The sequence below is a fragment of the Macrotis lagotis genome, chromosome 5 (assembly GCF_037893015.1).
Source record: "Macrotis lagotis isolate mMagLag1 chromosome 5, bilby.v1.9.chrom.fasta, whole genome shotgun sequence".
Lineage (NCBI taxonomy): Eukaryota > Metazoa > Chordata > Mammalia > Peramelemorphia > Peramelidae > Macrotis > Macrotis lagotis.
The window spans coordinates 132652754-132676787 of NC_133662.1; the positions used below are offsets into that span (position 1 = coordinate 132652754).

The 24034-nt window shown below is 35.5% G+C and overlaps 1 protein-coding gene across 5 annotated transcripts in view; it reads left to right on the plus strand.

The window, feature by feature from the left end:
* The window catches only part of NCOA7 (nuclear receptor coactivator 7), a 187683-nt gene that overhangs the window by 992 nt on the left and 162657 nt on the right, over positions 1-24034 (plus strand). For 2 of the 5 annotated variants that reach the window (XM_074187511.1, XM_074187515.1), the window contains exon 1: positions 95-182. The exons of 1 other annotated variant lie outside the window; for it this stretch is intronic. The gene's annotated coding sequence lies outside the window, so the exon portion shown is untranslated. Of the gene's footprint in view, positions 1-94; positions 183-313; positions 477-4183; positions 4244-24034 lie in introns of those variants that run through there. 2 more of the 5 variants (XM_074187514.1, XM_074187513.1) reach the window with 2 other exon arrangements.

A 24034-nucleotide genomic window follows, 5' to 3' on the forward strand; every position in this document is an offset into this window, starting at 1 on the left:
TCCTCGGAGCCCGAGCCTCCTCCCTCCCCACCCCCCTTCCCCGGGAGAGAGCGAGGGAGAGGATGGGCTCCCCCGCTCCGGGCGGCGGCGGCGGCGGCTCCCCTTCCCGTGGCCGAGGCCGGACATGCGTCTTCCCGGACCCCCCCTCCCGGGCCGCTAGGACAGGCTCCTCAGCCCTGTAGGTGAGTCAGGACCGCGGGGCCCCGGGCTAGCGGCCGCCGCGGCTGATGCTGAGGCTGGAGCGGGATGGGCTGGGGGTGGGGCTGGCCGAGGAAACGGGGGCACTCCCCAGCCGCCGGCTCTTCTCCCGAGCCCGCTCCGACTGTCCTAATGGCGGGGTGCGAGCCCGGGAAGTTGGAGGGTGGTTTCCAGAAAGGAAGGGGACGTTACCCCACCCCCACCCCCGGGGAAGAACTAGGCTAGGGGGCGGGGGCCGGACAGGTGGCTTAGCCGGTGGGCGTCGGATGGACGGACAGGTGGGTTGTAGGAGTTCCGTGTATTAGCTCTGGAAGGATTCCTGCCCTCTTTCTCCAGCCTCGGGCGGTAGCCAGGATGGAGGAGCTTATTTTAGGGATGTACTTGAGGAGAGTGTGGGCGTTGATGCATTTCATGGCTCGAGGTCTTTGCTTTTTTTCTTTATCTGACAGTTCTAAGTCAAATTAGTGCCTTTCGCCTCTTTATGCGAACATTTTAGGCCTAGCGAGGGAAGGGTCGGGATGTACCTTGTGTTACCACCCTGGTGGTGGGATGTATTTCAAACTGTTAGTGGATAAGAGGTTGGAATATTTCTCCGGCCCCTACCCCAGGGCCTTTGTTTATGGAAAAAGGCTTATCAGTCAAGAATGTAAGATTTGCCCTAGGTACAGGATGTGGGATGGGAATGTTCTGCATTCCCTGAAGGGCCAGCAGTAGACAATCAAGTGTCTGGCTCTACTTCCAACCTGATCTCATTGCTTGTCTTCTAGAGAAATTGCGTTGATCAAGTTCAAAACACCGAACAGTTGACAAAATAAGGCTTGAAGTTGACTTTAGGTGATTTGGTTCTTTGGGGAAAAAATTCAGAATGATCAACAATTTGGAATGAAAATACAAATTAATCTCATTGCCAGTACTATCTCTCTTAATTTTTCTCTTGTTTGTGAATGACTCTCCAACTTGAATAATTTTCCAAAGCGAGTTGCCATTTTCTGCCTTCTTGTTTCAGCCTATGATGTATATATTCAGAGATTTTGCATTAATTGTACTGTAATCTTCCCCCAAATCTCAAATTCAGATTAATTTTGCCTTTCTAAGCTTTCAACTTTTTTCACACTAAATGGTTTTTAAAATCTATTTCTAGAATATCTTAATCACTTAAAGGAATAACATTTAAGTTTTATATTTAGAAATTCAAGTTTTTTCCAGAGGAACAAACTGATATGATTAAGTACCAAGTTTACTCTGCTTTGTATTTGAGCTACAAAGTGATCTTTTATTACAGGTTAAAAAACCAAGATCAAAAATTTAGGAAGTGCCTTCTCTTGGGAAATTTTGGTTCAATCCAAATATGTAATACCAATCATACTTTAATTTTATATTTATTTGAGTTTGCTCACAACATAGCAGGTGTTTCCAGGCTAAGCAAGCCATTTCATTTCTGTGGCATCTCAGTTCTGTCATGTGTAAAATGAGAGGGTTGGTCCAAGTGGTCCCTAAGGTCCCTTGCAGCTGGAATATTTTGTGTTTTTTGTGAAATCATTCCCAAAATCAAGATAGCAATAGACATTGGCTGTTAGGCTTTGTTTTCTATATACTTCCTTAAGTTCCAGCATTACTAAAGAGTAAACCCTACCCTTCCCTAGCTAACCTCTATCACTTCTATCCATGCTCGTGGGGGGGGGGGGGGGGCCTTTAGCTGATTTTTCGACTTGATACTTAATGACTAATGTCTCTAAAGATTGCTCATTGGGGTGTTGTTGATTTCAGTTCCTCTTCACCATTATAATTGCATACCCTTCTTCCATTTTCAAATTACTATTTGCATTTTTTCCCTTTTCAGCTGATACATTTTCATAGCTAGTTCTTGTTTTAGTTACCCTCTAACTGTTGGAGTGGTGTAGACGTTAGCTAAGTAGTTTGCAAGCTTATTACGAATCAACTTTGTGATATGACAATCAAAACAGTTCATTGTCTTAGGCTATATTTCTAAAAGGCATAATATCTAGGATTTTGTCCATATAGTTCCCAGAACTCTGTTCTGGTCAGACAGCATGTGGAATTGTTTTACTTCTGTGTGCTACATTTTAGGGAAGGACGTTTTCAGGCTAGAAGTGGGTTCCAAAGAGACAACTGGGGTAGGAGAAAGACCTGAAGTTGATAGAAAAATCAGCTAAGGAAAATGAGGAAATTTAATATAAAGATGACTTGGGTGATGACTGAAGATGAAGGACTGTCATGTGGCTTGTAGAATTGGAAACAGTGGGTGGAGGTTGTAATGAGGCAGATATAGGATTAATCCTAGGAGAAAAAAATACAAACAAAACACATTGAGCTTCTCAAAATGAATTAACTGCCTCAGTTGAGCCCTCTCTATTAGAAGTCTTCAGACAAAACCTGAATGACCTTTTTGAGAAATCTTACAAGGGAGATTCTTGTGTGGCTGTGGGTTAGGTTTGCTTCAGTTTGCCCCAGACTCTGAGATTCTGTGTTCTATTTACTTCTAAAAATATATAATACTGGTTTTTATATCTAGTTTTCAAGGCACGTAGTAGTTGCTAAGTAAATATATTGAACTGAATTAAATTGAATAGATTGTAAACATTTCTTCAGAATTTTCTGTCTTGTGACAACATATATATTATTTCATTTCTATAATAGTCCTTAAGATATTTTTAGGCAAAGTTGCTTCTATTGTACTTTCTCTCTCTCTCTCTCTCTCTCTCTCTCTCTCTCTCTGCCTGCACAATTGGAATTAAGTGACTTGCCCAGGATCCATAGCTAATAATTGTTATTTATGAGATGGAATTTGAACTCCTGACTCTAGGGAGGATGCTCTCTCCAATGTGCTAACTGCCTGTATCAATGTACTCTTAAATAATATATATATATAATATATATATATATATATATATGCCCTTTAGTCAATTGTAATAGATTTAGATACTAAAGAACCTTAAAACTAGCCCCATTTCCTCATTTTAGAGGTGAAAAAAACTGAGCACCCAGGGACAGGAATTAAACCAAGCACCCCTGCTTTCCAGTCTAGTATTCTTTTCCCAATACCATTCTGCATTATCATTTGTTTGAAATTTTTCTACCTAATTGTGAAAATATCTTAAAGTAATACCAAAAGTGCTTGTTGATACTTTTTGTAAAAATAAATTTTAAAATATTTAGTGGCACACTTAAATGTATATATTCAGTCACATGAGTATGTAAAAGTTAATATTTTCCTAAGTAAACAGTGTCTAAACAGTAACTAAAGCTACCAGAAGTAGTGGCTAAGATAAGAAAGAAATGTATCACTAGAAAATGAGGTCCTGGCAGCTAAATAGAATAATCAATAGAGGCTGGGCCTGCTGTCCAAAAGACCTGATTTTAAATATGGACTCAGATCCTACTTGTGAAATTGCAACTGCCTCTCAGGGTTGTTGTGAAGATCAGATGAAGTAATATTTCTAACACACCTCTGGTTCATAGAAAGCACGTATGGTGTGCACCATTTATAGTCATGTAATGTAAAAGATCTAGAGAAAGGCCCCCAAATGTTGAGTGAACTCAAAAGCTTAACAGGAAGATGTAGTCAGGTATCAGAGAAGATGATAAAGCATAGATGAGTTGTAAACTGCTTGTTTGGAGGGAATATTTACATCTCTGGTTTCACAGATCCTTCAAAGTAGCTGAAGTAAAATTAATCAGTATGTTCTGGATATTTTATAATTAGAGAAGCTTTACAAATTCTGAAAATTGAAATTAAATTCATTGTTACATAATTACATTTGGTAAAGAGAGCATATACCCCTCATTAATCTTTATGAATAATGTTCTATTTTTTAATGGAGAGGTAATACACATTACCAAAAATCCTCGCAACTAACATACTCTGACCTTTTTGAGTTTTCTTTAAAGTAATAAATCCAGATTTCAACTGCAAATACTTCTCAATATGGGTAATATAAAATTTTCTTTTTGTTAATCTACATAGCAGAAAGAATACTGGACTTGGAACTTGGAGATGGGTTCAAGTTCAGCCTTCAGCCACAAGGTAAATTTAACTCAGATTCTCAAATTCTTCATGTACAAAAAGTTGATAATATTTGTATTTCCTATCACAATGGTTATCATAAGGAAAAAACACTATATAAATAAGTTGCTATTTGTTCCAAGGTTCACTTTGGAAATTCTCTATATTGGCCAAAAGAAGTATGATGGTAAGCTGTACTCTTGTACCATTGCTCTAAAAATAGAAGCTTAAACTGTTTGACCAAAGTTGGTATAAAGCATTTTTTTAAAAACATACAACTTCAATGAAGTAACTTTTGAGGGGCTCACACATAAACTCTGCTTTTGTCAGTACAGTTAAGCACATACACACACAATATCTTTTTGGTTAATAGATGCATTTTGTATGTATGGGTCAATCACAGTATTATAGATTTAAAGGTGGAAAAGATCTTTGAGGTTATCTTGTCAAACATGTTCATTTTTCATTTGAGGAAATTGAGGCCCAAAGAGGCAAAATGACTTGCTCAAAGTCATATAGATAGTAATTGGAAAAAAAAAAGCTATGAATAGAATTCAGGTCTTCTAACTCTAAATCTCATACACTTTACACTGCCCCAAGGTTAAGAAGGATTAAAAGGATAATAACTCTTCATGCTTATTTATTACTTGGTACTCAACTATTTCTCCAATTCTGTTCTGATTCATGTAGGATGATTCTCTACTCCTATACTCCCTAAATTTCAAATCCCTATTCCATCTCTGCCTTTACTAGAATATTTCTATTCATTCATTTCCTTCCTCCCCCTTTTTTTCTTGGCAGGCTATCTGTTCCATTTTTTTTCCTTGGGATAAATATGATCATTTTGATTGGGAAGTTTCTTATTTTTCAGTGTATTACTTTGAACTCATAAGAATGTTGTGAGCACAATTGTAAAATAAGGCTTTGTAAAATGTTGTGGATCTTTTACTAAGAAGGTAGCAAAGGAGCCAGTCAGTGAACAAACAACCATTTTCTTACTGTGTCACCAGGCACTGCATTAAACATTGAGGATACAGTGTCAAAATGAAAGAGTCTCTGCCTTCAAGAAGTCTGTAGTCTCCTAGGAAAGATACCTCACATACAAAGCTCCTGAATATATCCAAGGTGAATTCAAGATTGTTTAGGGAAGAGAATGTACAAGCAGTTGGGGTGGAAGCTGAGAGAAAGGTAGAGGTGACCAGGTAGATCTTGATGAACCAGGAGACATTTGAACTGAATCTTGAAGGAGTCCATCTCCCCCATAAAAAATGAATAAAACAAAACTAAATTCTTATAACAGCTATTCATAGTCAACCATAACAAATTATTACATTGACTCTGATTGAAAATGTATGTTTCAGGGTACTAATAAAGAGTACAGTCAATGTAGTGGTATTGACTGGAAAACCTGCAACTTTTGCTCCTTTTCTTGATTCACCATAGCTTCTCTAGTTCCAAAACACTTCTCACAGTCATTCCATTCTCTCTCCATTCAGGCAGGCCCCACTCTTGTTAAAGCTCTCATCACCTCCAGCCTAGACTACTTCAATAACCTATTATTTGATGTCCCTGGAATTTTGCTGTGCTTTATTCATTTTTTAAGGGGGACATAAGAGCAAGGGAAATTAAATGCTTATTTTTTTTTAGATAGGATTGCATGACCTTTTAAAAAATATTGTAATAATCTTGACTGCCTTGATTTTCTCTAATTCAAGCATTTTATCATTGTCTTCTTTTTTGAGGCTGTTTTAAAGCATTCTTTTTTTCCCTTGAGGGGGAAGGAAAAATTTTGTGTCTCACCTCAGAGTTGGACACATTTTGTTTTAATCAGCAATTGTAGAATGATTCTGCAAAATGATTTCCTCCCTCCCTTAGTCATTTTATTTAAGGCTTTTACAAACCTAAGAAGAATAGTGTGTTGTTCCATTTTCAGAATTTCATTTTATTGGTGTAAGTGGGTGGTTTTTGCTTTTAGATAATTGGCTCAAGAGAGGTTTCTGTTATATCTATCTATGTGAACAAATAGATGAGACCAAACTCCATGAAGAAAGTTTGGATTCAGTGTGGTGCAATGTATGAGTCAGGAGACCTGAGTCCTGATTTTTGTTCTGTCATAAATTTACTATATAACCTTGAATAACTTGACCTTTTGTGGATATCAATCTTCCATACATTTTAAAAAGAGTAGGTCAGATGCTTAGGTCTCCTACAGCTCTACTTCTAAGACTTGTTATTTAAGTCTACATGATATCTGTAAAACTGTGAACTGTGGAATAAATTTTTTACTTTTTATTGAACTACATTAGCTTTTGTAGACCCAGCTCTAGATGTGTCAAAACAAATACATAATCTTTGATTAGAAACATTGAAAAGCCATTAGATATTAAGCTAGCTTACCCTACTTGAAATTTTTATCCTTGAGACAACCATATTAAAATACTGAAATAATTAGAAATGAAAGATTTGCTTGCAAGTATTAAAAAAGGGACTTTGAGAGAAACATGGTGATATGTCTCCTGTAGTGTTAAGGGTCAGGAACATTTGGCAGGCATGGCAAGTTTATCCCTACAGGCACTTTTCTTTTTTTTATTCTGTGTTTTCACCAAGCAGGCTTCTGATCTTAATTTGGTTTCCTAAGAATGTTTCTCTACCGGGAAGAGAGATTTTTTTTGGTAAATTATTAAATTGGCTTTCTGGTACAAATCAGTCTCCTGTGAGTGAGGATAGCATGAGCCAGTTTTTCCCAGGATCACTCCTGGATAAATATACCATGAAAGTTCCAGATCAGCAGTGCTAATGAGAAAGACAATAGAAAATAGAGAGAAATAGTGAGCTCTTTTCTGTCAGTCTATCTCTTGCTGCCATACACACATACTTCTGTCAGTCTTGCTTTGATAGTTTCTTCTCTTTTAAATAAATTTCGAGAATATGACTTTTCTCAACCAAATTGGAAATGGCTTTTATTTCTGAGAATCAGTATCACATGATAGTATACTGGTGTGGGAGTCAAGGACACCCTGGGTTTAGTCCCAGTGTAGTCAGTAAACTGCTGTGTGATCTTAGACAAGGCACTTAATTTCTCATATTCTCATCATTAAAATCTTAGAACTGAATTATCTGACAACTTCCACATTTTTATGGTTCCAATCTTGAACTGATTTGTTTAAATAATATTTGCTTTTACATAACATTCTTGCATTTCGTATGTTTTTCATCAGTTTTTTAATTGCTTGAAGCAACAGCTAATTCATTTTTTGCAATTTGCTTCCTATTCCACATATACTAGCTTTTATTAATTCCTCATCCTAGCCCACATATAACTTGCTTTATATTTTTTCTTGGTTTTAGCTTCTTTACTTATATTTTGTATATTATTTCATACTAACATTGGAGATTTAGGAGAGAGATAGGGAATTGGATATTGATTTCATAGGTATAGGCAACTCCCATATAAAGAAATTCCTAGTACCAATGTGTATCAGTATCTTCCCTGCAAATTCTAGTTTTAGAAAGATACCTAAGAATTAGTGACTTGCATGGGGTCGCCTAACCCATGCGTGCTGGACATGAATGCAGGTTTTCTTGGTCTTACAAACCAGCACTTTTATCAGTTATACCAATCTGCCTCTCTTTCAAGTAAAATACCTTTAGTAATATAAGTATTGCTATAGAAGTCACAAGTTAGTTTTCTTTAGAAAAATGTAAATTAGAATATATTAAAAATAATTGATAATTCCAACCCTCCTCATTTTATGAAAAGGAAATAGACTGAAATTGGTTGTCATCAAAGTGGCATATGAACCAAAACCTTTTGACTACAAATTCATAATTCTTCCTCTTTTTTTTTCAAATTCATGATTTCTTCCTATTTATCTCTGTGATCTGATCAACATGGGCACTCCCTCCAATAGTGTTTGCAGTTGATCCACACCTTCTCATTTTGTTTAACTCTTGTTCATTTCTTCTCAAAAATCCTCCATAGAGAGTATATTCCACATTTTAGGGGGGGTTTTCATTAGGCCTCTTGCTATCACATGCATACCATTATATTTCTTAATTCTCTTTCTACTGATCAACCTCATTCTTAAAAATGAGCAGTATGAAGTAGAAAGTCATGGTTTCCTATATATTTTTGAGTGTTTTACTGTGTCTATGGAAATGATATTTTTAAGTTAAAAAAAGGAACATTAATACAAAATTATTTTTATCATATCTTTCAGGGAATCTTGTATAAGCTTAAGATATGCATGAGACAATGTTGGGAAATATAATATTTTGCTCTATAATATCAAATGCTTTTTTTTTAATAGTCAGCAAAGAAGCACAGAGGGTGCTTGTATTCTAGATCCTTTCAGTCAGTTGTGTAACTGTAAAGATATGGTCTGCTGTACAATATAATTTAAAAAAACCCTTCCTGTTCCCTTCTTACCTTCATCAGTGATATTTTTGATACATTTGTGGACTGATTTGTAGCCAGAGGACAGTGAACATATAGATTGATAAATAAATTTTTAATTGCCCTTTTTTGGTAGTAGTACCATATTTCCCTATGTGTAAGATGCACCTTAATTTTGGGACTCGAAATTTGAAAAAAAAATATCTTACATAAAGTTATTGAACTCAAGTTTAATTCACCATGAAATTCAAGAACCTTCAGTTCATAGCTTTCAGGCATCTTTGGGCAAGTCTGTTGTGTGTACACATGCTTGGTCCATTCCATTTCATGAAACTGAAGCACCAATTGTGTTCTCCTTTGAAATCAGGAACTTGTTTTTCATCTGCAATTCTTCTGGCCTCCTGCTGAACCATCTTTGTGGACATAAAAATTCCACCTGCCCTTTGCTCTTCAATCCATCTCTTCAGTTCCCTCTCGAAATCAGGCCATTTTGCTGACTTGCCTCTCACAGCCTTCTTCTACTGTGGTGTTTTCAGTAGGGTTTCTTTTAGACAGTCTCAGATGGTTTTCTTAGCTGGAGGAGGACCAAACTTCCATTCAGCAGCATGATTTCAATTAACTTTTGCAAACTGGATAACTTTGAATTTGAATTCAGCACTGTACGAAAATCTTTTCTGAGCTATTTCTGGACAGAATATGGCAAACAAAGCCTAATATAACCAGTAACAAATGCAAAACGAGCACAAAAACCATAAAGCACCCCAGATAGGTGGCACAGTGGAAAGAGCCCTGGAGTCAGGAGGACCTGAGTTCAAATTTACCCTCAGACACTTACCTAGCTGTGTGACCTTGGGCAAGTCACTTAGCCCCATTGCCTTAAATAAATACAATTTTTAAAAAGCTCTATAAAAAGCAGGAAATTTAAGTAAAAAAATCTGCAACCACTGGATAAGATGCTTCCAGTTTTTAGACCCCAAATTTTTCAAAAAGTGTTTGTCTTCAAAATGGGGAAATATGGTAATGTCCATTATTTTTTCCGAACACTGATATCTTCTTTCATGTCAGATAGAAAAAAAACCAATCCTTCAAGTATGTCAACTCCAATACAAATCATTTATATATATATTGGGTCAATTCAAGGTGCTATTATCACATTTGTTTAATGTAATGCCATTTCTACTTCCTCATATAAAATATCAGAAATTGTTAATGGAATGCAGATTTAGTGGCTCCACAGCAATTTATGGAGAAAAAAAATTGTTATAGAAAATTTTGGCATATCTATTTTTTGTCTATTTTTTCCTTCCTTCCAATTTCAACCTTAAATGCTCTTGGGATGATTTGACTTAATTAGTTTCTTTACTAAGTTTTTTTTAGCTATTTCCCCCTCTAATCCTGCTCATGTCTTTTGAGGCATAACACTTATATACATATCATTCTTTCTATGAGATTTTTAAAAAAAATTTAAGGTAATGGGGTTAAATGACTTGCCCAAGATCACCACAGCTAGGCAATTATAAAGTGGCTGAGGTTGGATTTGAACTCAGGTACTCCTGACTCCAGGGCAGGTGCTCTATCCACTGCACCAGCTAGCTGCCTCTCTCCTGAGTTCTTGACACTCTGTCACCTGGCTGCTCCCTCTCTATAAGATTTTGCAAATTATTTCATTTTACCTAGGCATGATACTGTTTCTTTCAGAGAGAGAGAGAGAGAGAGAGAGAGAGAGAGAGAGAGAGAGAGAGAGAGAGAGAGAGAGAAATTGTTTGCTTTAGTTTTCTTTAAAATAATGCATATTTCCTCATCCTGTCACTTCAGGTTTTCTGTTTAGTTCTATTTTTCTAATTAAGCCTTAATTTTTACTGCTTCCTAAAATGAACTGTTTTCCAATGAAGCTGTTATCATACTTCTCACACCATACAAATACCTACAAACTTTTGTTTTTGTAATTATTAACTTTGCCTAAAATTCCCTTTAGCTTCCTCTACTTATTATATTCTAGTACCACCAACCAGCAATATGCCCTGAATATTGTTCTCTTTGTCTTTCATACCTGTATTATTCAGTGCATGCACCACTAATTTGGGTATTTGCTTTACATGTCTTATCAAATGACTATAAGTTATTTGAGGGCAGGGATTATGTCTTAAACTTTTGAATTTCTTTTAGTTCCTAGTATACCTCTGTTCATCATATACTAATTATTTTGAATATATCAAAGATTTAGAGTTAGGAAAAAAAAGTTTATTGTCCATCTAATCCTACCACTTATATTTACAAATGAGAAAATCGAAGCCTGGAAAAGCAAAAGCAAATTACCAAGGTAATTTCTTGATCCTCTGATACCAAATCCATTTCTTTTCCTACAGTACCATGTTTCCTTCATAATATATACCTCTTTGAATAGAAGAGTATCCAAATTATGTCTTATAAGACAGTGAAAGGAAATCAGGATTCTGGAGCTTGGAGAGAAAAGACTATATTTGAAAGTTATTATCTAGAAGAGAGATTAAATTTAACCTGCCTCACTTCAGAGAGCAGTATTTAGACCAGTGCCTATTGGAAGTGAAGCAGATTGGGACAAAAAAAAACATAGGAAAGTATTTCCTAAAATTTAGAACTCTTTAACAATGGAATGGACTGACTGAAGACATAGTGAATTCCTCTATCATTGAACAAGTCCAAGAAAAGGCTGAGCAATTTCTTCAGGGATGGTGTAGAAGGAATTCATTAAGTCACTGAAGGAGGGGATTAGACTCTGGATTCATAATCCTTTCCAACTTTAAAATTCTATGAATTATAAATGTTTTAATATTTTGAACTACTATATTCTTGGCATTTTTAAAGTTTTTTTTAACCCCCCCCCCCAATTCCCCTCTTCTATTTTATGGTATTTATATTCCCTAGATTTTATAGGGAAGAGAAAATAATATGAAAAATATTACTTAAAGGCTCATAAATAAATGTCAATTAGAAAGTTCATTATAGTCCTATTTACATCTGTTATTATTTCTGATCAATTGCTTGCTTGGATTTTATGTATATATTTTCATTACACTTCTTGGGGGAGTGTGTTTTAATCTATTAAGGATATTCAGATTTCACAAACCTTCCATTATCTCAAAGGAAATCAGGTCTTACTATTTTCAGCTGTTGGTACTTTTGGTTGAAACAAAAGGTAATTTTACAAATTATTTTTCTTTGCAATAGAACCTGTAATAAAATATAATTGTGATTTTTTTTATGGTTCTCCCCTGTTAAGATATTACTTTCTCTTATGTCTTTAGCTATAACCAATCAATAATGAAGAGCATGAATTAGGAACCTGAGTTCCAGGGAGACACATGGGGATATGGGTTCAAATGTTGACCATTGCAACCTGCATGATCTTTTGATTTTAAATCCATCAACTTCAGTTTCTTTATCCATAAAGTGAAGGGAGAGAGCTTGACTTTGGTCCCTTCGAATAATAGATCCATGATAAGAATTTTAAAACATATTGGGGCGGCTAGGTGGCATAGTGGATAAAGCACTGGCCTTGGAGTCAGGAGTACCTGGGTTCAAATCCGGTCTCAGACACTTAATTACCTAGCTGTGTGGCCTTTGGCAAGCCACTTAACCCCATTTGCAAATCTTGCAAAAACCTAAAAAAAAAAAATTTTAAAACATACCAAAATGTGCATGAAAATTTGGAACTTATCCCTTGCCTTTGGCATGCTTATTTCCAATCTAGTTGTAAAGATATAAAAAACAAAAGGAACAATTAGAGTAATAGAAATGGGTTTATATTATAGAATATATGATCTAAGAAACAGCATGATTCATTATGTTAAAGTTACCACTTAAAATAAGTATGTTGTTTTTAAAGGATTATTGCATAATTATGCTTAAGTTTTATAATATTTTCATTCTTTAAAAATGTTTAGGATCTATATTTATCTCAGTTGAGATCTTGCGATTTGTCATCTTATCCAAACAAATGGTCCTGACGTATCTTCTGTTTAACAACTACATTTGTGAGATCTTTCAGTTTTAATTGGACAAAATAATACTCTTGAGCACATTGTCTTTTGCACAATGATATTTGAAAATATCCCTTTAAGTTTTTGATGTATTTGAATCTCAGGATTTGAATATATGCAAAAAATGCATAATTTGATCATTTGTGTTGGATGTTGTATCCTTCTTGGCTGAGCATCCATGACTTGCAAATTGAATTCATGGGCAAGCTGAAGAAACATAAAAAAGGAAATCTATCCTTTATTGTTGTTATTTGTTATTTAGTGTATGTATTCCATTGTCTCATTCTGTTATTATTCTATATAACCTTAGCATAATTGTTAGAACAAGCCTGTGATTTAATTGGTATAAGAAACTTTAACTCAAGTAGCTTTCCTCTCTCAATGCAGATTGGCACTTGTCTGCAATTAACAGTTTTGTCTAGAAATCTGAGAAGTTAAGTGGCTTGATCAGGTTCACATAGACAATATGTATGAGGTAGGATTTGAATTCCTGGCTTCCTGACTCCCAAGTCAGCTCTCACTAATTCACAGTGACTCTTCATTTGAAGAATCTACTATTCCATTTGAATACAAAATAATGAGTATAAAATTTTGACCTCCATCTCTAAAAATTCTTAAAGTAGTTAATGGATTGCGCTGTTTCTATAGGTTCCCATTCACTATCAGTGTTATATAAGAACTCATAGTATTATATAGAAATTTTAGAGGTGATGTAGGTATCATTTTATGTACATAAATATGTAACTCTTTAAACTTTATTGGATAAAATACTTGAGCTTTGTACATGATGAATACCTCCATCCAGTATTTTTGAATGTTTTATTTGAAAGGCATACGACTTGCTTTTTTCCACAGTATAGATTATTGGCCTCTGTGGTGATAATCTGATTTCAAAGGCAGATTTTCCTTTTTTCTAATAATTTAACTTTGCTTCAGTCTTTGCACTTGATCACTTTTTTAATTTGCAAATGACAAAAGCCTTTTTAAAAAATAGGTTTGTGTTATCAGTTTTGCAGAATTGTCATCTTAGTATATTTAGTTTCCATTGGAATAACTTAATAGCGTACTACTGTAAAAAACCTTGTCATGTTTTCTTGGCATGTAGTTACCTATTGATATATCTTTTATCTTTGGCAAGCTTTCCCTGACAGTTTCATCGATAGACCCCTCAAAGTGCTTTTTGATAATGCTCTGGTTTGTATTGTTTTTCTAATTGTGATGTGTATGGTCACATTATCTCTGTAATTATCTCTCTAATTTTATGAAGTCTGAAAACTTTAAGAGCAGGAATCCACTCAGTAATACTATTTATTTATGCAGGTTTTTCTGTACATGGCACAGGGCTGGGTATACAATGTTCATAATAACCTAAGTTTATGAAATGCTTTAAAGTTGAAAAATTTAATGTTGCTCCACTAAAAATCCTAGTTATGATCACCTGTATCTTGATGGTAATATCCTGTAAGGTCAAACAGTCAGTCAGTAAACATTTATTTAGTGTCTTCTATATGTCAGCCCTGTGCCAAGCTTGCATCAGTGATAGACAATATGTAAAAGGAAGCTGAAAGAGGAAGAAAGAGGAGAAAGCAAGACAAAAGTACTACTACTTACTGTTGGGTAGCATTATGGAGAAATCCAAAGGAGTGCATTTGAGTGGGACATAAAGAGATGACTGAGCAGAGCACCCTTCTTACCTCCATTGTCCACTCAGAGGAGACTTGGGCAGACAGTGATAAGGGGTATGTATCAGGGCTGATGTGATCTTGCAATATGATGGGGTTCCTGAGGCCATGATGGAGAAATCCAAAGGAATACAGCTGGATGAGAAATGAATAGATAACTGTTTAGGAGACTGTATTAATTAATATATACCAAAAGGTGAATAGAGCATTTTTCCTGACTTCTTCCCCTCAAATAAACTTTTAAGGTAAGCAATGCAATTATTATTGTCCCCATCTTTCAGATGAAGAATCTGGGACTCAGGGAGTTAAAATGACTTATCCAAGACCACAGAGCTAGTAGGATCATGAGTTGGAATCCAGGCCCTTTAACTCCAAAATATTTTTTCTTCTATGCTATACTTAAAACCAAAATCTTTGTTAACGATTTTGAGAACTTATGAGAGCTGCTTCTGGTACAGCTAGGTGGCACAGTGGATAAAGCACTGGAGTTAGGAGGACCTGAGTTCAAATTCAGCCTCCAATAGTTAATAATGACCTAGCTGTGTGACCTTGGGCAAGTCACTTAACCCCATTGTCTTGCAAAAATTAAAAAAGCTTAAGAGAATCAGGAAGACAATACCAAAAGTGAGTTTTCTATTTTTTATAATACTATTTATATAGAGAAGATACCCAGTAAGTTCTAATTGCATGGAATAACTAGTACTGATGTGGAAATATTTTTCATACCCCCACCCCCAATACTTTTTTCTAGTCTAGATTATCAGTTTTAATACTGAGGCATAATAAAGATCATTCAACTGTTTCTGTGTGTATTTAAAAATCATATTTACAAGCTAGTATATTTTAAGAGTGCTTTCAATAGTGAATAGTTTAGAGGAATGGAGAATTGCTTAGTAAAATTACTCTATTGAATAATCTACTGTAGTTAGAGACCTAAAATATAGTAAAACTCACTTTCTTTAAAAAATCTTAAATCAAATTATTAATCACTGATTTTGTACTCAGGTCCTCCTGACTCCAGGATGAGTGCTTTATCCACTGAAGCACCTGGCTGCTCCCCTGCAATGCCTTTTTACAAAATCAAACTATTCACTATTGAAAGCACTGGTCATTCCCAGACCAGGAATGTACTCCCACCTCACTTTGCTTCAAGGAATCCCTTGTATCATTTAAAATACTTCAGGTGCCTTTTTCTCTCCTGATCCTCCCAGATCTGCTCTCTCCCATAATTTCATAATTCTTTTGAATACATACTCCTTTTTATATACTTGCCTCCCTAGATAGAATTTAAACTCCCTGAGGACAATGAGTGTTTCATTTCTGTCACTGTACCTCCTGCACTTAGCCAGATTAACATATAGTAGGCTTGAAGGGTGAATTGAGTGCCTTGTGAGTTGGTCCCTTGTGGAAACTCTTCTCTTGTTGCTAATAACAACAGTATCTTTTGTGGCCACTGGGGACCTTCCCTGGTAGCACTACCCAGCTTGTTCTCCCCAGCCCTTTCCCTGAATAGTTGTGGTACATGATGGGTGTCCAGTAAACACTTACAATAAGGAAATGTTCTTTTTGTGGTCAGTGAACTGAAATCAGGAGGTAGGCCCATGTCCTGTTTTCAGTGAGGCTGATGACTTTCAATATGACTTTTAGCAAATCATTTCTACTCTGAGCTTTTCTCCTTCTGAAGATGGAAGAATGCTTAACATCTATTTCTCACATGGATAGTGAGGGTAGTAATAAGAGAATGTCTTTGGACCATTAACATCCTGAGAAGGGAGACATTTCGTGATTTCAGAAATTTGGAGTTTGAAGGGATTTAGAATTATATCTTTTGAGTTCCTCGAAAGACAACAAAGTGCCATTCTTTTTTTATTATTTCTTAGTATCATAGAATTCATTTTATTTTTTCTTTCCTTTCTTACTTTCTCCCTTCCTTCCTTCCTTCCTTCCTTCCTTCCTTCCTTCCTTCCTTCCTTCCTTCCTTCCTTCCTTCCTCTTCCATCCTTCCTTCCCTTTTCTTTAATGAGAACTAATATGGCATCTAATTCATGAAGAAACAGATTATGTGATTTGCCTAAAGTCATATAAGTAGAAAGTACAAAGTCAGGATTCAAACCCAAGTCCTTTGACTCCTAATCCCTCATTCTTTTATTACATTGCACTGATATATGTTTTTTTGTAACAAAATATTGATGACCTATATAATCTCAATAAGTAGATACAGATGATATAGAATAGATAATAAGATAAAGGGTACTTGGTTCATCCTTATAAGTCCTCCACCACTTATTAAGAGGGAAGTAGATTGAATGGGGGAAACCTAGGTGTACAGCAGTAGAGAACCCTCTTTCCCAAGTTCTTGTTGACTTCTTAAATTTATTCTACTTTGTTCAGAGATTAGATTTATTTTAAGTTATTAGATTCTCTTCTTCCACTCACTGCCATACCTGATCATCACCTTGACCTGGCTAAAACACATTTTCACAGTGGGTGCCAAAATGTTTTGATTCTCAGGTGGCATTCCCTTCTTTTTGTATCCATCTCTTGCTTCCTACCAGACTCATCTGATTTCCCCAAATCTCTATTGGCACTGCAATGTTAACCATGCACCAAAGATTAGCAGTTACTAGTTTTCTTTAGATAAAAAGAGAATGAATGATAACTATGAAAGAACAAAGACCAAAAGGGAGGATTGTGAATTCATGGCCACATGCAGTCAGTCAGTCAGTGCTGAGTACTTTCAGATCTAATAATTGCTTTATTCTCCTTTGCTTGTAAGGGAAGAAGATAGATACAAATGCCTCAAGTGGGTGGGGACAGTTAATTGCATTTTGCTCCTATTCCCTGCTATGAGACTAAGAGAGATATCATGAATAATAACTCCCAATTCATAGCAGTTTTTTTTCTTTTTGGTTCTTGCCTCAACATAGTAAACAGCCCCACCATTTTGCTTAGAACAGCAGCAGCAGCAGCAGCAGCTCATCATAGTCCCTCAGGAGAGCATAATTGGGGAGCAAAACACTAGAAGTAGATATAGCATGATCCCAAGATGGGGGAGCAAAGTCCATAGTCTATACCCAACTTGGCTTTTCTCCTTCCAAAATCTTTCTCCCAGAAATTTTTGTAATACAGTCCCAGATATTTTCACAAAGACCTTGAAATTCTAGTTCCAAAACATTAGTAGTTGATGAATTCTGGGTTTGTGTTTCCATAGCAACATAGGCTATAATTCTTATTTACTAATTCAGTTTCTTTGGAGAAATAGATTGGCCAAAGATTATGCTTTAAATCAACAAATAGAGCGAGTAGTCTGCCAATCCGTGAAAAAAATATTCTGATATATCATGCTTATGTTTCAAAAACTTAAAACACAATTCATCTAATTAAAAGAAAAAAATGTCTCCCATTTGGGTATTTGTTTTAATTTGATTTTTTTTATTATGAACTTAAATTTTCAATAGACACAAACTTTCAGCATATAAAGAACAAAAAGTATTGTATTTACTACTGTGAATTTCTTTTACTTACAATTTGATTTTTAAAGTGTACATTAAATCTAATAAGGTAGTGAAAAAGCTTCCTATTTGTATCACTTTTTGAACTTAGTTTTGCTTCTTTTGTGTGTTTTTGGGGTTTCAGGTATTTTAAAATATTTTATCAATGTTCTTCTAACCTTCCTTCTTTTTTGTCCTTTTTTTTGTTTGAGCATCTCTATTACTACTCTCTTAACTCCTCCATCCTTCCCTCCACATAGAAGACCTCCTTTGGTAACAAATTATTATAGTCAAGCAAAGCAAAACAACTTAATGACACTATCTGAAATTGTGTATTTCATTTTGAACTGATCAACTTTTTGCCTACAGGTGGAAAACAAGCTTTATCATTAGTCTTCTCAAGTGATGATTCCTTAAGTGATGTGCCTAGGATCACAGTGGAAGGCAAGACTTAAATCTAACTAGTCTTACTGGCTTTTAGGTCAGTTATACCACTATGCCATATTGCCTCTCAACTGATCCTCATTTGGCATTATTTCCAGTCTCCTGAATATGAGTATTGATGAATGACTCTTGTTTTTACATATTTGTATCAATTCTTTACATATCTTGGTATTGTTTTTTAGTCATCTTTTAGTTATGGCTAATTCTTTGGGACTTCATTTAAGGTTTTCTTGGCGTGGTTTGTCATTTGCATCTCTAGGTCATTTTACAATTGAAGAACTGAGGCACCAGGTTTAAGTGACTTACCTAGGAACTCACGGCTAGTAAAGGGCCAGATGCTTGATTTGAATTCAGGAACAGGAATCTTCCTAACTGCAGGATCAGCACTCTATCCTCTGTGACACTTAGCTTTCCAGTCTTGAATTTTGTTTTCATTTAAAAAATGCTTCTCTTTTAAGTCTAACTACAGTGATTTCCTCTGTGCAATAATTTTATAATTTCATATAATCAGCTTTTTTATTCTTCTGTGGTCACATTGATCCTTTATTGAATTAGGAATGCTCCCCTTAACCATAGTTATACAAAGTATCAATGTCCCTTTACTACTTTTTGATCCATTCACCTCATTAATGACCAAATTTTGAGTGTATACCTTTAATTGTATATATTTATTAATTTATAAATTATATCTTATACTGAAGTTTTATGCTAATGTGTCATGGAACTGTGGAGGTAAGCCTCGATTCCAGATGACTAGACTAGTAGAGCACAAGAAGGTCTCAGAATGAGCTATGTATCATCTGTCTTCTGAGAACAAGCTTAAGTTCAGAGAGGTTTATTACTGAAAGGCTAGATACCAGGTCATCTTTTGCTTTTTTCAATTACCTTAACATGGTTTGGTCTCCATCAATAGAAAGAGTAGCCATATTGATGAGATTACAGATCTTTCAAAGCATCCAGTTTTGTGTGTGTGTGTGTGTGTGTGTGTGTGTGTGTATGTGTGTGTGTGTGTGTGTGTGTGTGTGTGCGTGTGTGTGTGTGTGTGTGTGTGTGTTGCTTGTTTTCCTGTTTCTTATTTAAGGAGCCATTCAAATTTCTGCCCCTGAATGATGATCAGAAATTTGAATATAGCTACCAAACATGGATGCAAATGAAGCCTTGAAGGTTCCATATTGGGACTTAAGTATCCTGTGGGAGCAGCTGTCCTTACAGGCACATTTTGTTTTGTTCTTCAGGTGTCCAAATTACAGTGTCATCAAGATCTAAACATAGCGATTATATTTGTGTATTAAAAACCATATTATGGGGAAAACAAGTGAAGGACATTATGGGTACATTTGAGTGTTTGTAGAGCTGACTGGTTGAGTGGGTATAGAAATACTAAAAGGATAGGTGAAGTTATGTGTTGGTTCAAATAGAGGCAGCCTTAGAATTTAAGTTGTATGCCTAAGACAGTCTTTAAAAGGAAAAATAGCACAGGAGAGCATTGGATTTGTAATCAGAGGACCTGGCTCTGACCTTGGATAAATTATTTTCTGAGCCTCACTTTCTTCATCTTAAAATGAGGGGGATGTGAATTTGGATCTTGAAGATTTTTTTCAGGTTCAAAATTTATGTGTGTGTAATTGAATAAAACTGTGATATAATATTTGATAAGAGGTTTATTTTCTATTTTCATTTAACCAATTTTTTCTCTTTTTCATTTTTAACACTTACTATTCTTCATTCTTGGTTATTATTGTTAGTTTATTTGATACATGTTTATGTTCTGTACTTTATAGGGGAGGTTTGACCACTATTTAGATTAGTTTTTTAAATAAAAAAGCAGTCTGTGAGTCCCTTGAGCTAGCACTGATTTGACACACTTGTGAGATATGTCCTTATATTTAAATAGTTCTTTTCTAAAAGTATTCTCTGAACAGTGTCAAGGTTACAGTCCCTCTGAAAATAATCTTCATTTTTGTGAGGTAAGGTCATTTTATGTGCCATTTTATACTTAAACTTTGAGTTGCATTTAATCTTTAATTTAGAATAGAATAATTTAATTTAGAATTAATTAATGATTAAGTAGTTACTCTGGGCCAGGCACTCTGTTAATCCTTGAGTGGACAAAGTGAAGGAGACTCCGTGCTTGGCAAGAAGTTTGTGTTCTAATGGGAGAGATAAGTATATATACAAACATAGGATACATATTAAGAGAATATATGGGGGCAGCTAGGTGGTACAGTGGATAGAGCACCAGCCTGAAGTCAGGAGTACCCGAGTTCAAATATGGCCTCAGACACTTAATAATTACCTAGCTGTGTGGCCTTGGGCAAGCCACTTAACCCCATTTGCCTTGCAAACACCTTAAAGAGAGAGAGAGAGAGAGAGAGAGAGAGAGAATATGCAATTAAATACAAAGTAGTAAACTACAAGGTAGCTTGCGGGGGGGGGGGGGGGGGGGGGGGCTAAATATAGAGGAATTTAAGGAAAGCTTTGTGTAAAAGATGATGCTTGACCTGCAGTTGAAGGAAGACAGAAATTCTGCAGCACAATTAATGAAAGAATCTTTACCTTATGAGGCATGGGAGGTAACTTTAAAGATGTGATTGTTATATGTATGAAACAGAAAGAAGGCCAATTTAACTGTATCACAGAATATGAGAGATGAAGTAATAAATATTGAGGCTAGAAAGATAGACTGGGTTAAGATTGTGAAGGGCTTTAATAGTTAAACAGAGGAATTTATATTTTATCCCCACAGGCAAAATAGGATTGTTAATTTTACTGAGTAGGGGAGTGGTAGAGTCCTATCTGTATATAAGGAAAATCATTTTGGTAGAAATGTGGAGGATTTACTCTAATGGGCATGAGGATCTATTAGGAGGCCATTACAATATTCTATATGACAGGTGATGAGGACCTGAACTAAAGTGATAACTGTGTGAGTAAAATGATAACTGTATGAAGAAGAGATGTTATAGAGGTTGAAATGTGAAGATCTGACCATCACCTGGAGGTGATCATCTCATAGCTATGAACCCAGGAGACTAGAAAATGGTGGTGTTTTCACCCAAAGTAGTGAAATTTGAAAAAGGGGTGACTTGCAATAAAAATAATTCTATTTTTAAGCATTTTGAATTTGTGATAACTTTGGGACATAAAATTTTAAATTCCTAAATAGGCAATTATGATGCATCAGTGAACCTTGAAAAAAAAACTGGTATAAATTGTTGAGTTAAAGCTGTCTTGGGGTATAGGTCCTCTCAGAGTTCTGAGTTCTTAGACAGTTATCTTAGTATGATATGGACATCAGAAATGTTCCATGATTATTAAGGGACAAATATAGTGAAAAATGAGAATTTGGTTACTAACTATATGCTAAGGTGGTTTCATTCACAGAAAGGACTTGGGAGGTTAAATTTTAAAAAGTAAGATATAGGTGAAAAAACAAATTTCAGAATTCCATCAGCTAAGCTTGAAGTTGGCAGTTATGGGTACTACAGTTGCTGTTGAGTAAGACTGCTATGCAGAAGGACTGTTTGGAAGATGTTTAGTAAATTGAATATTTTGGCTGAGATTTATGCTGATGAATTAGTCAAGTATATCACAGGTCACCAGTGGAAGAATTTTTCAACTTGTTGAACAATTGTTCTTGCTTAAAAAAAAACAAACCACAAAAATTCTCATAAAGGAACTTTTACATACAGTTTTTGATAATGAAAGAGGACATCAGAATTTATAGTTCCAGATTTGTAAGTTGCCCTTAAGCATAGGGTATTTCCTTATTCATATAACAGGTTTCCCTGTGTGTGTATGCACAATCTCCCCTCAGACATGTAGTGCATTAATGGGATAATATCAACCCAAGTTTATGTGTGGATTGTGAGGTTTTTAATTACTTATGCATCCACCTTAATGTTTGAGTACCTGTGATGTTATTTCTTTTACTGTATTATTAACTAAATTATTATATTTAAAATCTAAAAGTGTCATGATGACTCTGTGCAAATAGGAATGTATTGTTGAGGGCTCAAGTACTAAATTAGTGTTTAATATTTCCTCTAAGCAATATAGTACCATGAATCCTAAGGCATTAGAATATCATCACATGATGAACCAGACCTGGTAGTATGAGGGCAAATTAAAATGAGCAAACCAGTACATAAAATGAGTAGGTATCTACATGCCCCTGTAAAAGGTGTGAGGTATTACACAGTGAGTGACTGTTCCATACACCCTAATTATACTGGAGCTGACTGCACCTGTGAGACTTTGGCAAAGAAATTATAATTAGACCCATGGGGATTGATGAATTTATCAAAAGAGAGTGTGTAGAAAGAGAAGTATGTGAGGACTTAGAACCTTGGAAGACAACCCCAGTTAGGACTCATTATATGGATGATGAACTTGCAAAGGAGACTGAAAAGGAAATATTTAGAGAGATAGGAAGAGAAACTGGGAGAGAGATTAGTGTCACATAAACCCAGAAAGGAGAAATTATCCAGGAGGAAAGAATGGTGCAAAATTCAGCTTTCTGTTATTTCCACCCAATGCTCTAGTTTTCTTCTCTGGAACTAAGCACAGGTTTCATCTCTCTTAGCTGGGCTGCTATTTGGTTGTTTTTAGTCATGTCTAATTCTTTGTGACTTTTTGGGAATTTCTTGACAAATATACTAGAGTGGTTTGCCATTTGCCTCTCCAGTTCATTTTGCAGATGAGGAAACTGAGGCAAACAAGGTTATATGGTTTGTCCAGGGTAACACAGCTAATAAGTTTTTGAGGTCAATTTGAATACAGATCTTTTTCTGACTCCAGACCTAGCATTCTATCCATTTTGCCACCTTACTGCTCCTTCAGATAATTAAATAACACTAACATTTCCCTTCCCCTCCAAATTGTCTCTTTTCCAGTCTAAATATACCCAGTTCTTTAAACTGATATACATATATGTATACACACATACATATGTGTGTGTATATATTAGTTTCGTGTATATATATATCAGCATATATGTGTACATATACATATTTATGTGTGGAGGTATATATATATATATATATAAAATATATGTCAATATAGCATGATTTCTGATCTCAACATTCTTATCACAAAATAGGTTCTTAGTAATGAATGTGGATTGATTGATTCCTGTCACTCTCCTTTAGATATGTTTGGTTTATAGTGTTTCTGGATTCTCTTCATCATTTTCTTTGCTACCATCAGAGTTCAGACCCTTTTCACCTTTTTCCTAGAGTGCTATAATATTACTACTTATTAGTAATATCTCTGGCTCCAGTCTCCCACCATGTCACACACACACACACACACACACACACACACACACACACACAAAAAAAAAAAAAAACTTACAAATATTCACATATGTACTGCTGCATCCTACATGATAGATTAATTTAAATTATATCACTCCCTTACTTAAAAGCCTTCTATGTTTTTCTGTTGCTCACAAGAGTAGGTTACTTAAATTATCTACCAATCTAGATCCAACTTTTCTGTGTTGTTATCTCTTTATCTGCCTTCAGTCTATCAAAATCTGTCCTTTTTGTCATTCCCTAAACAAATCTTACCCCATTATAATACTAACTCAAGTAGTACCTTGTTAATGAAGACTTTCCTAATCCTCTCAACCAGATATAATCCCTCCCTCCCTCTGAACTCCTTTTTTAAAATTTATTTTTATTAAAGATTATTTGAGCTTTACAATTTTCCCCCAATCTTACTTCCCTCTCCCCCCACCCTCCCACGGAAAGCAATCTGTCAGTCTTTACCTTGTT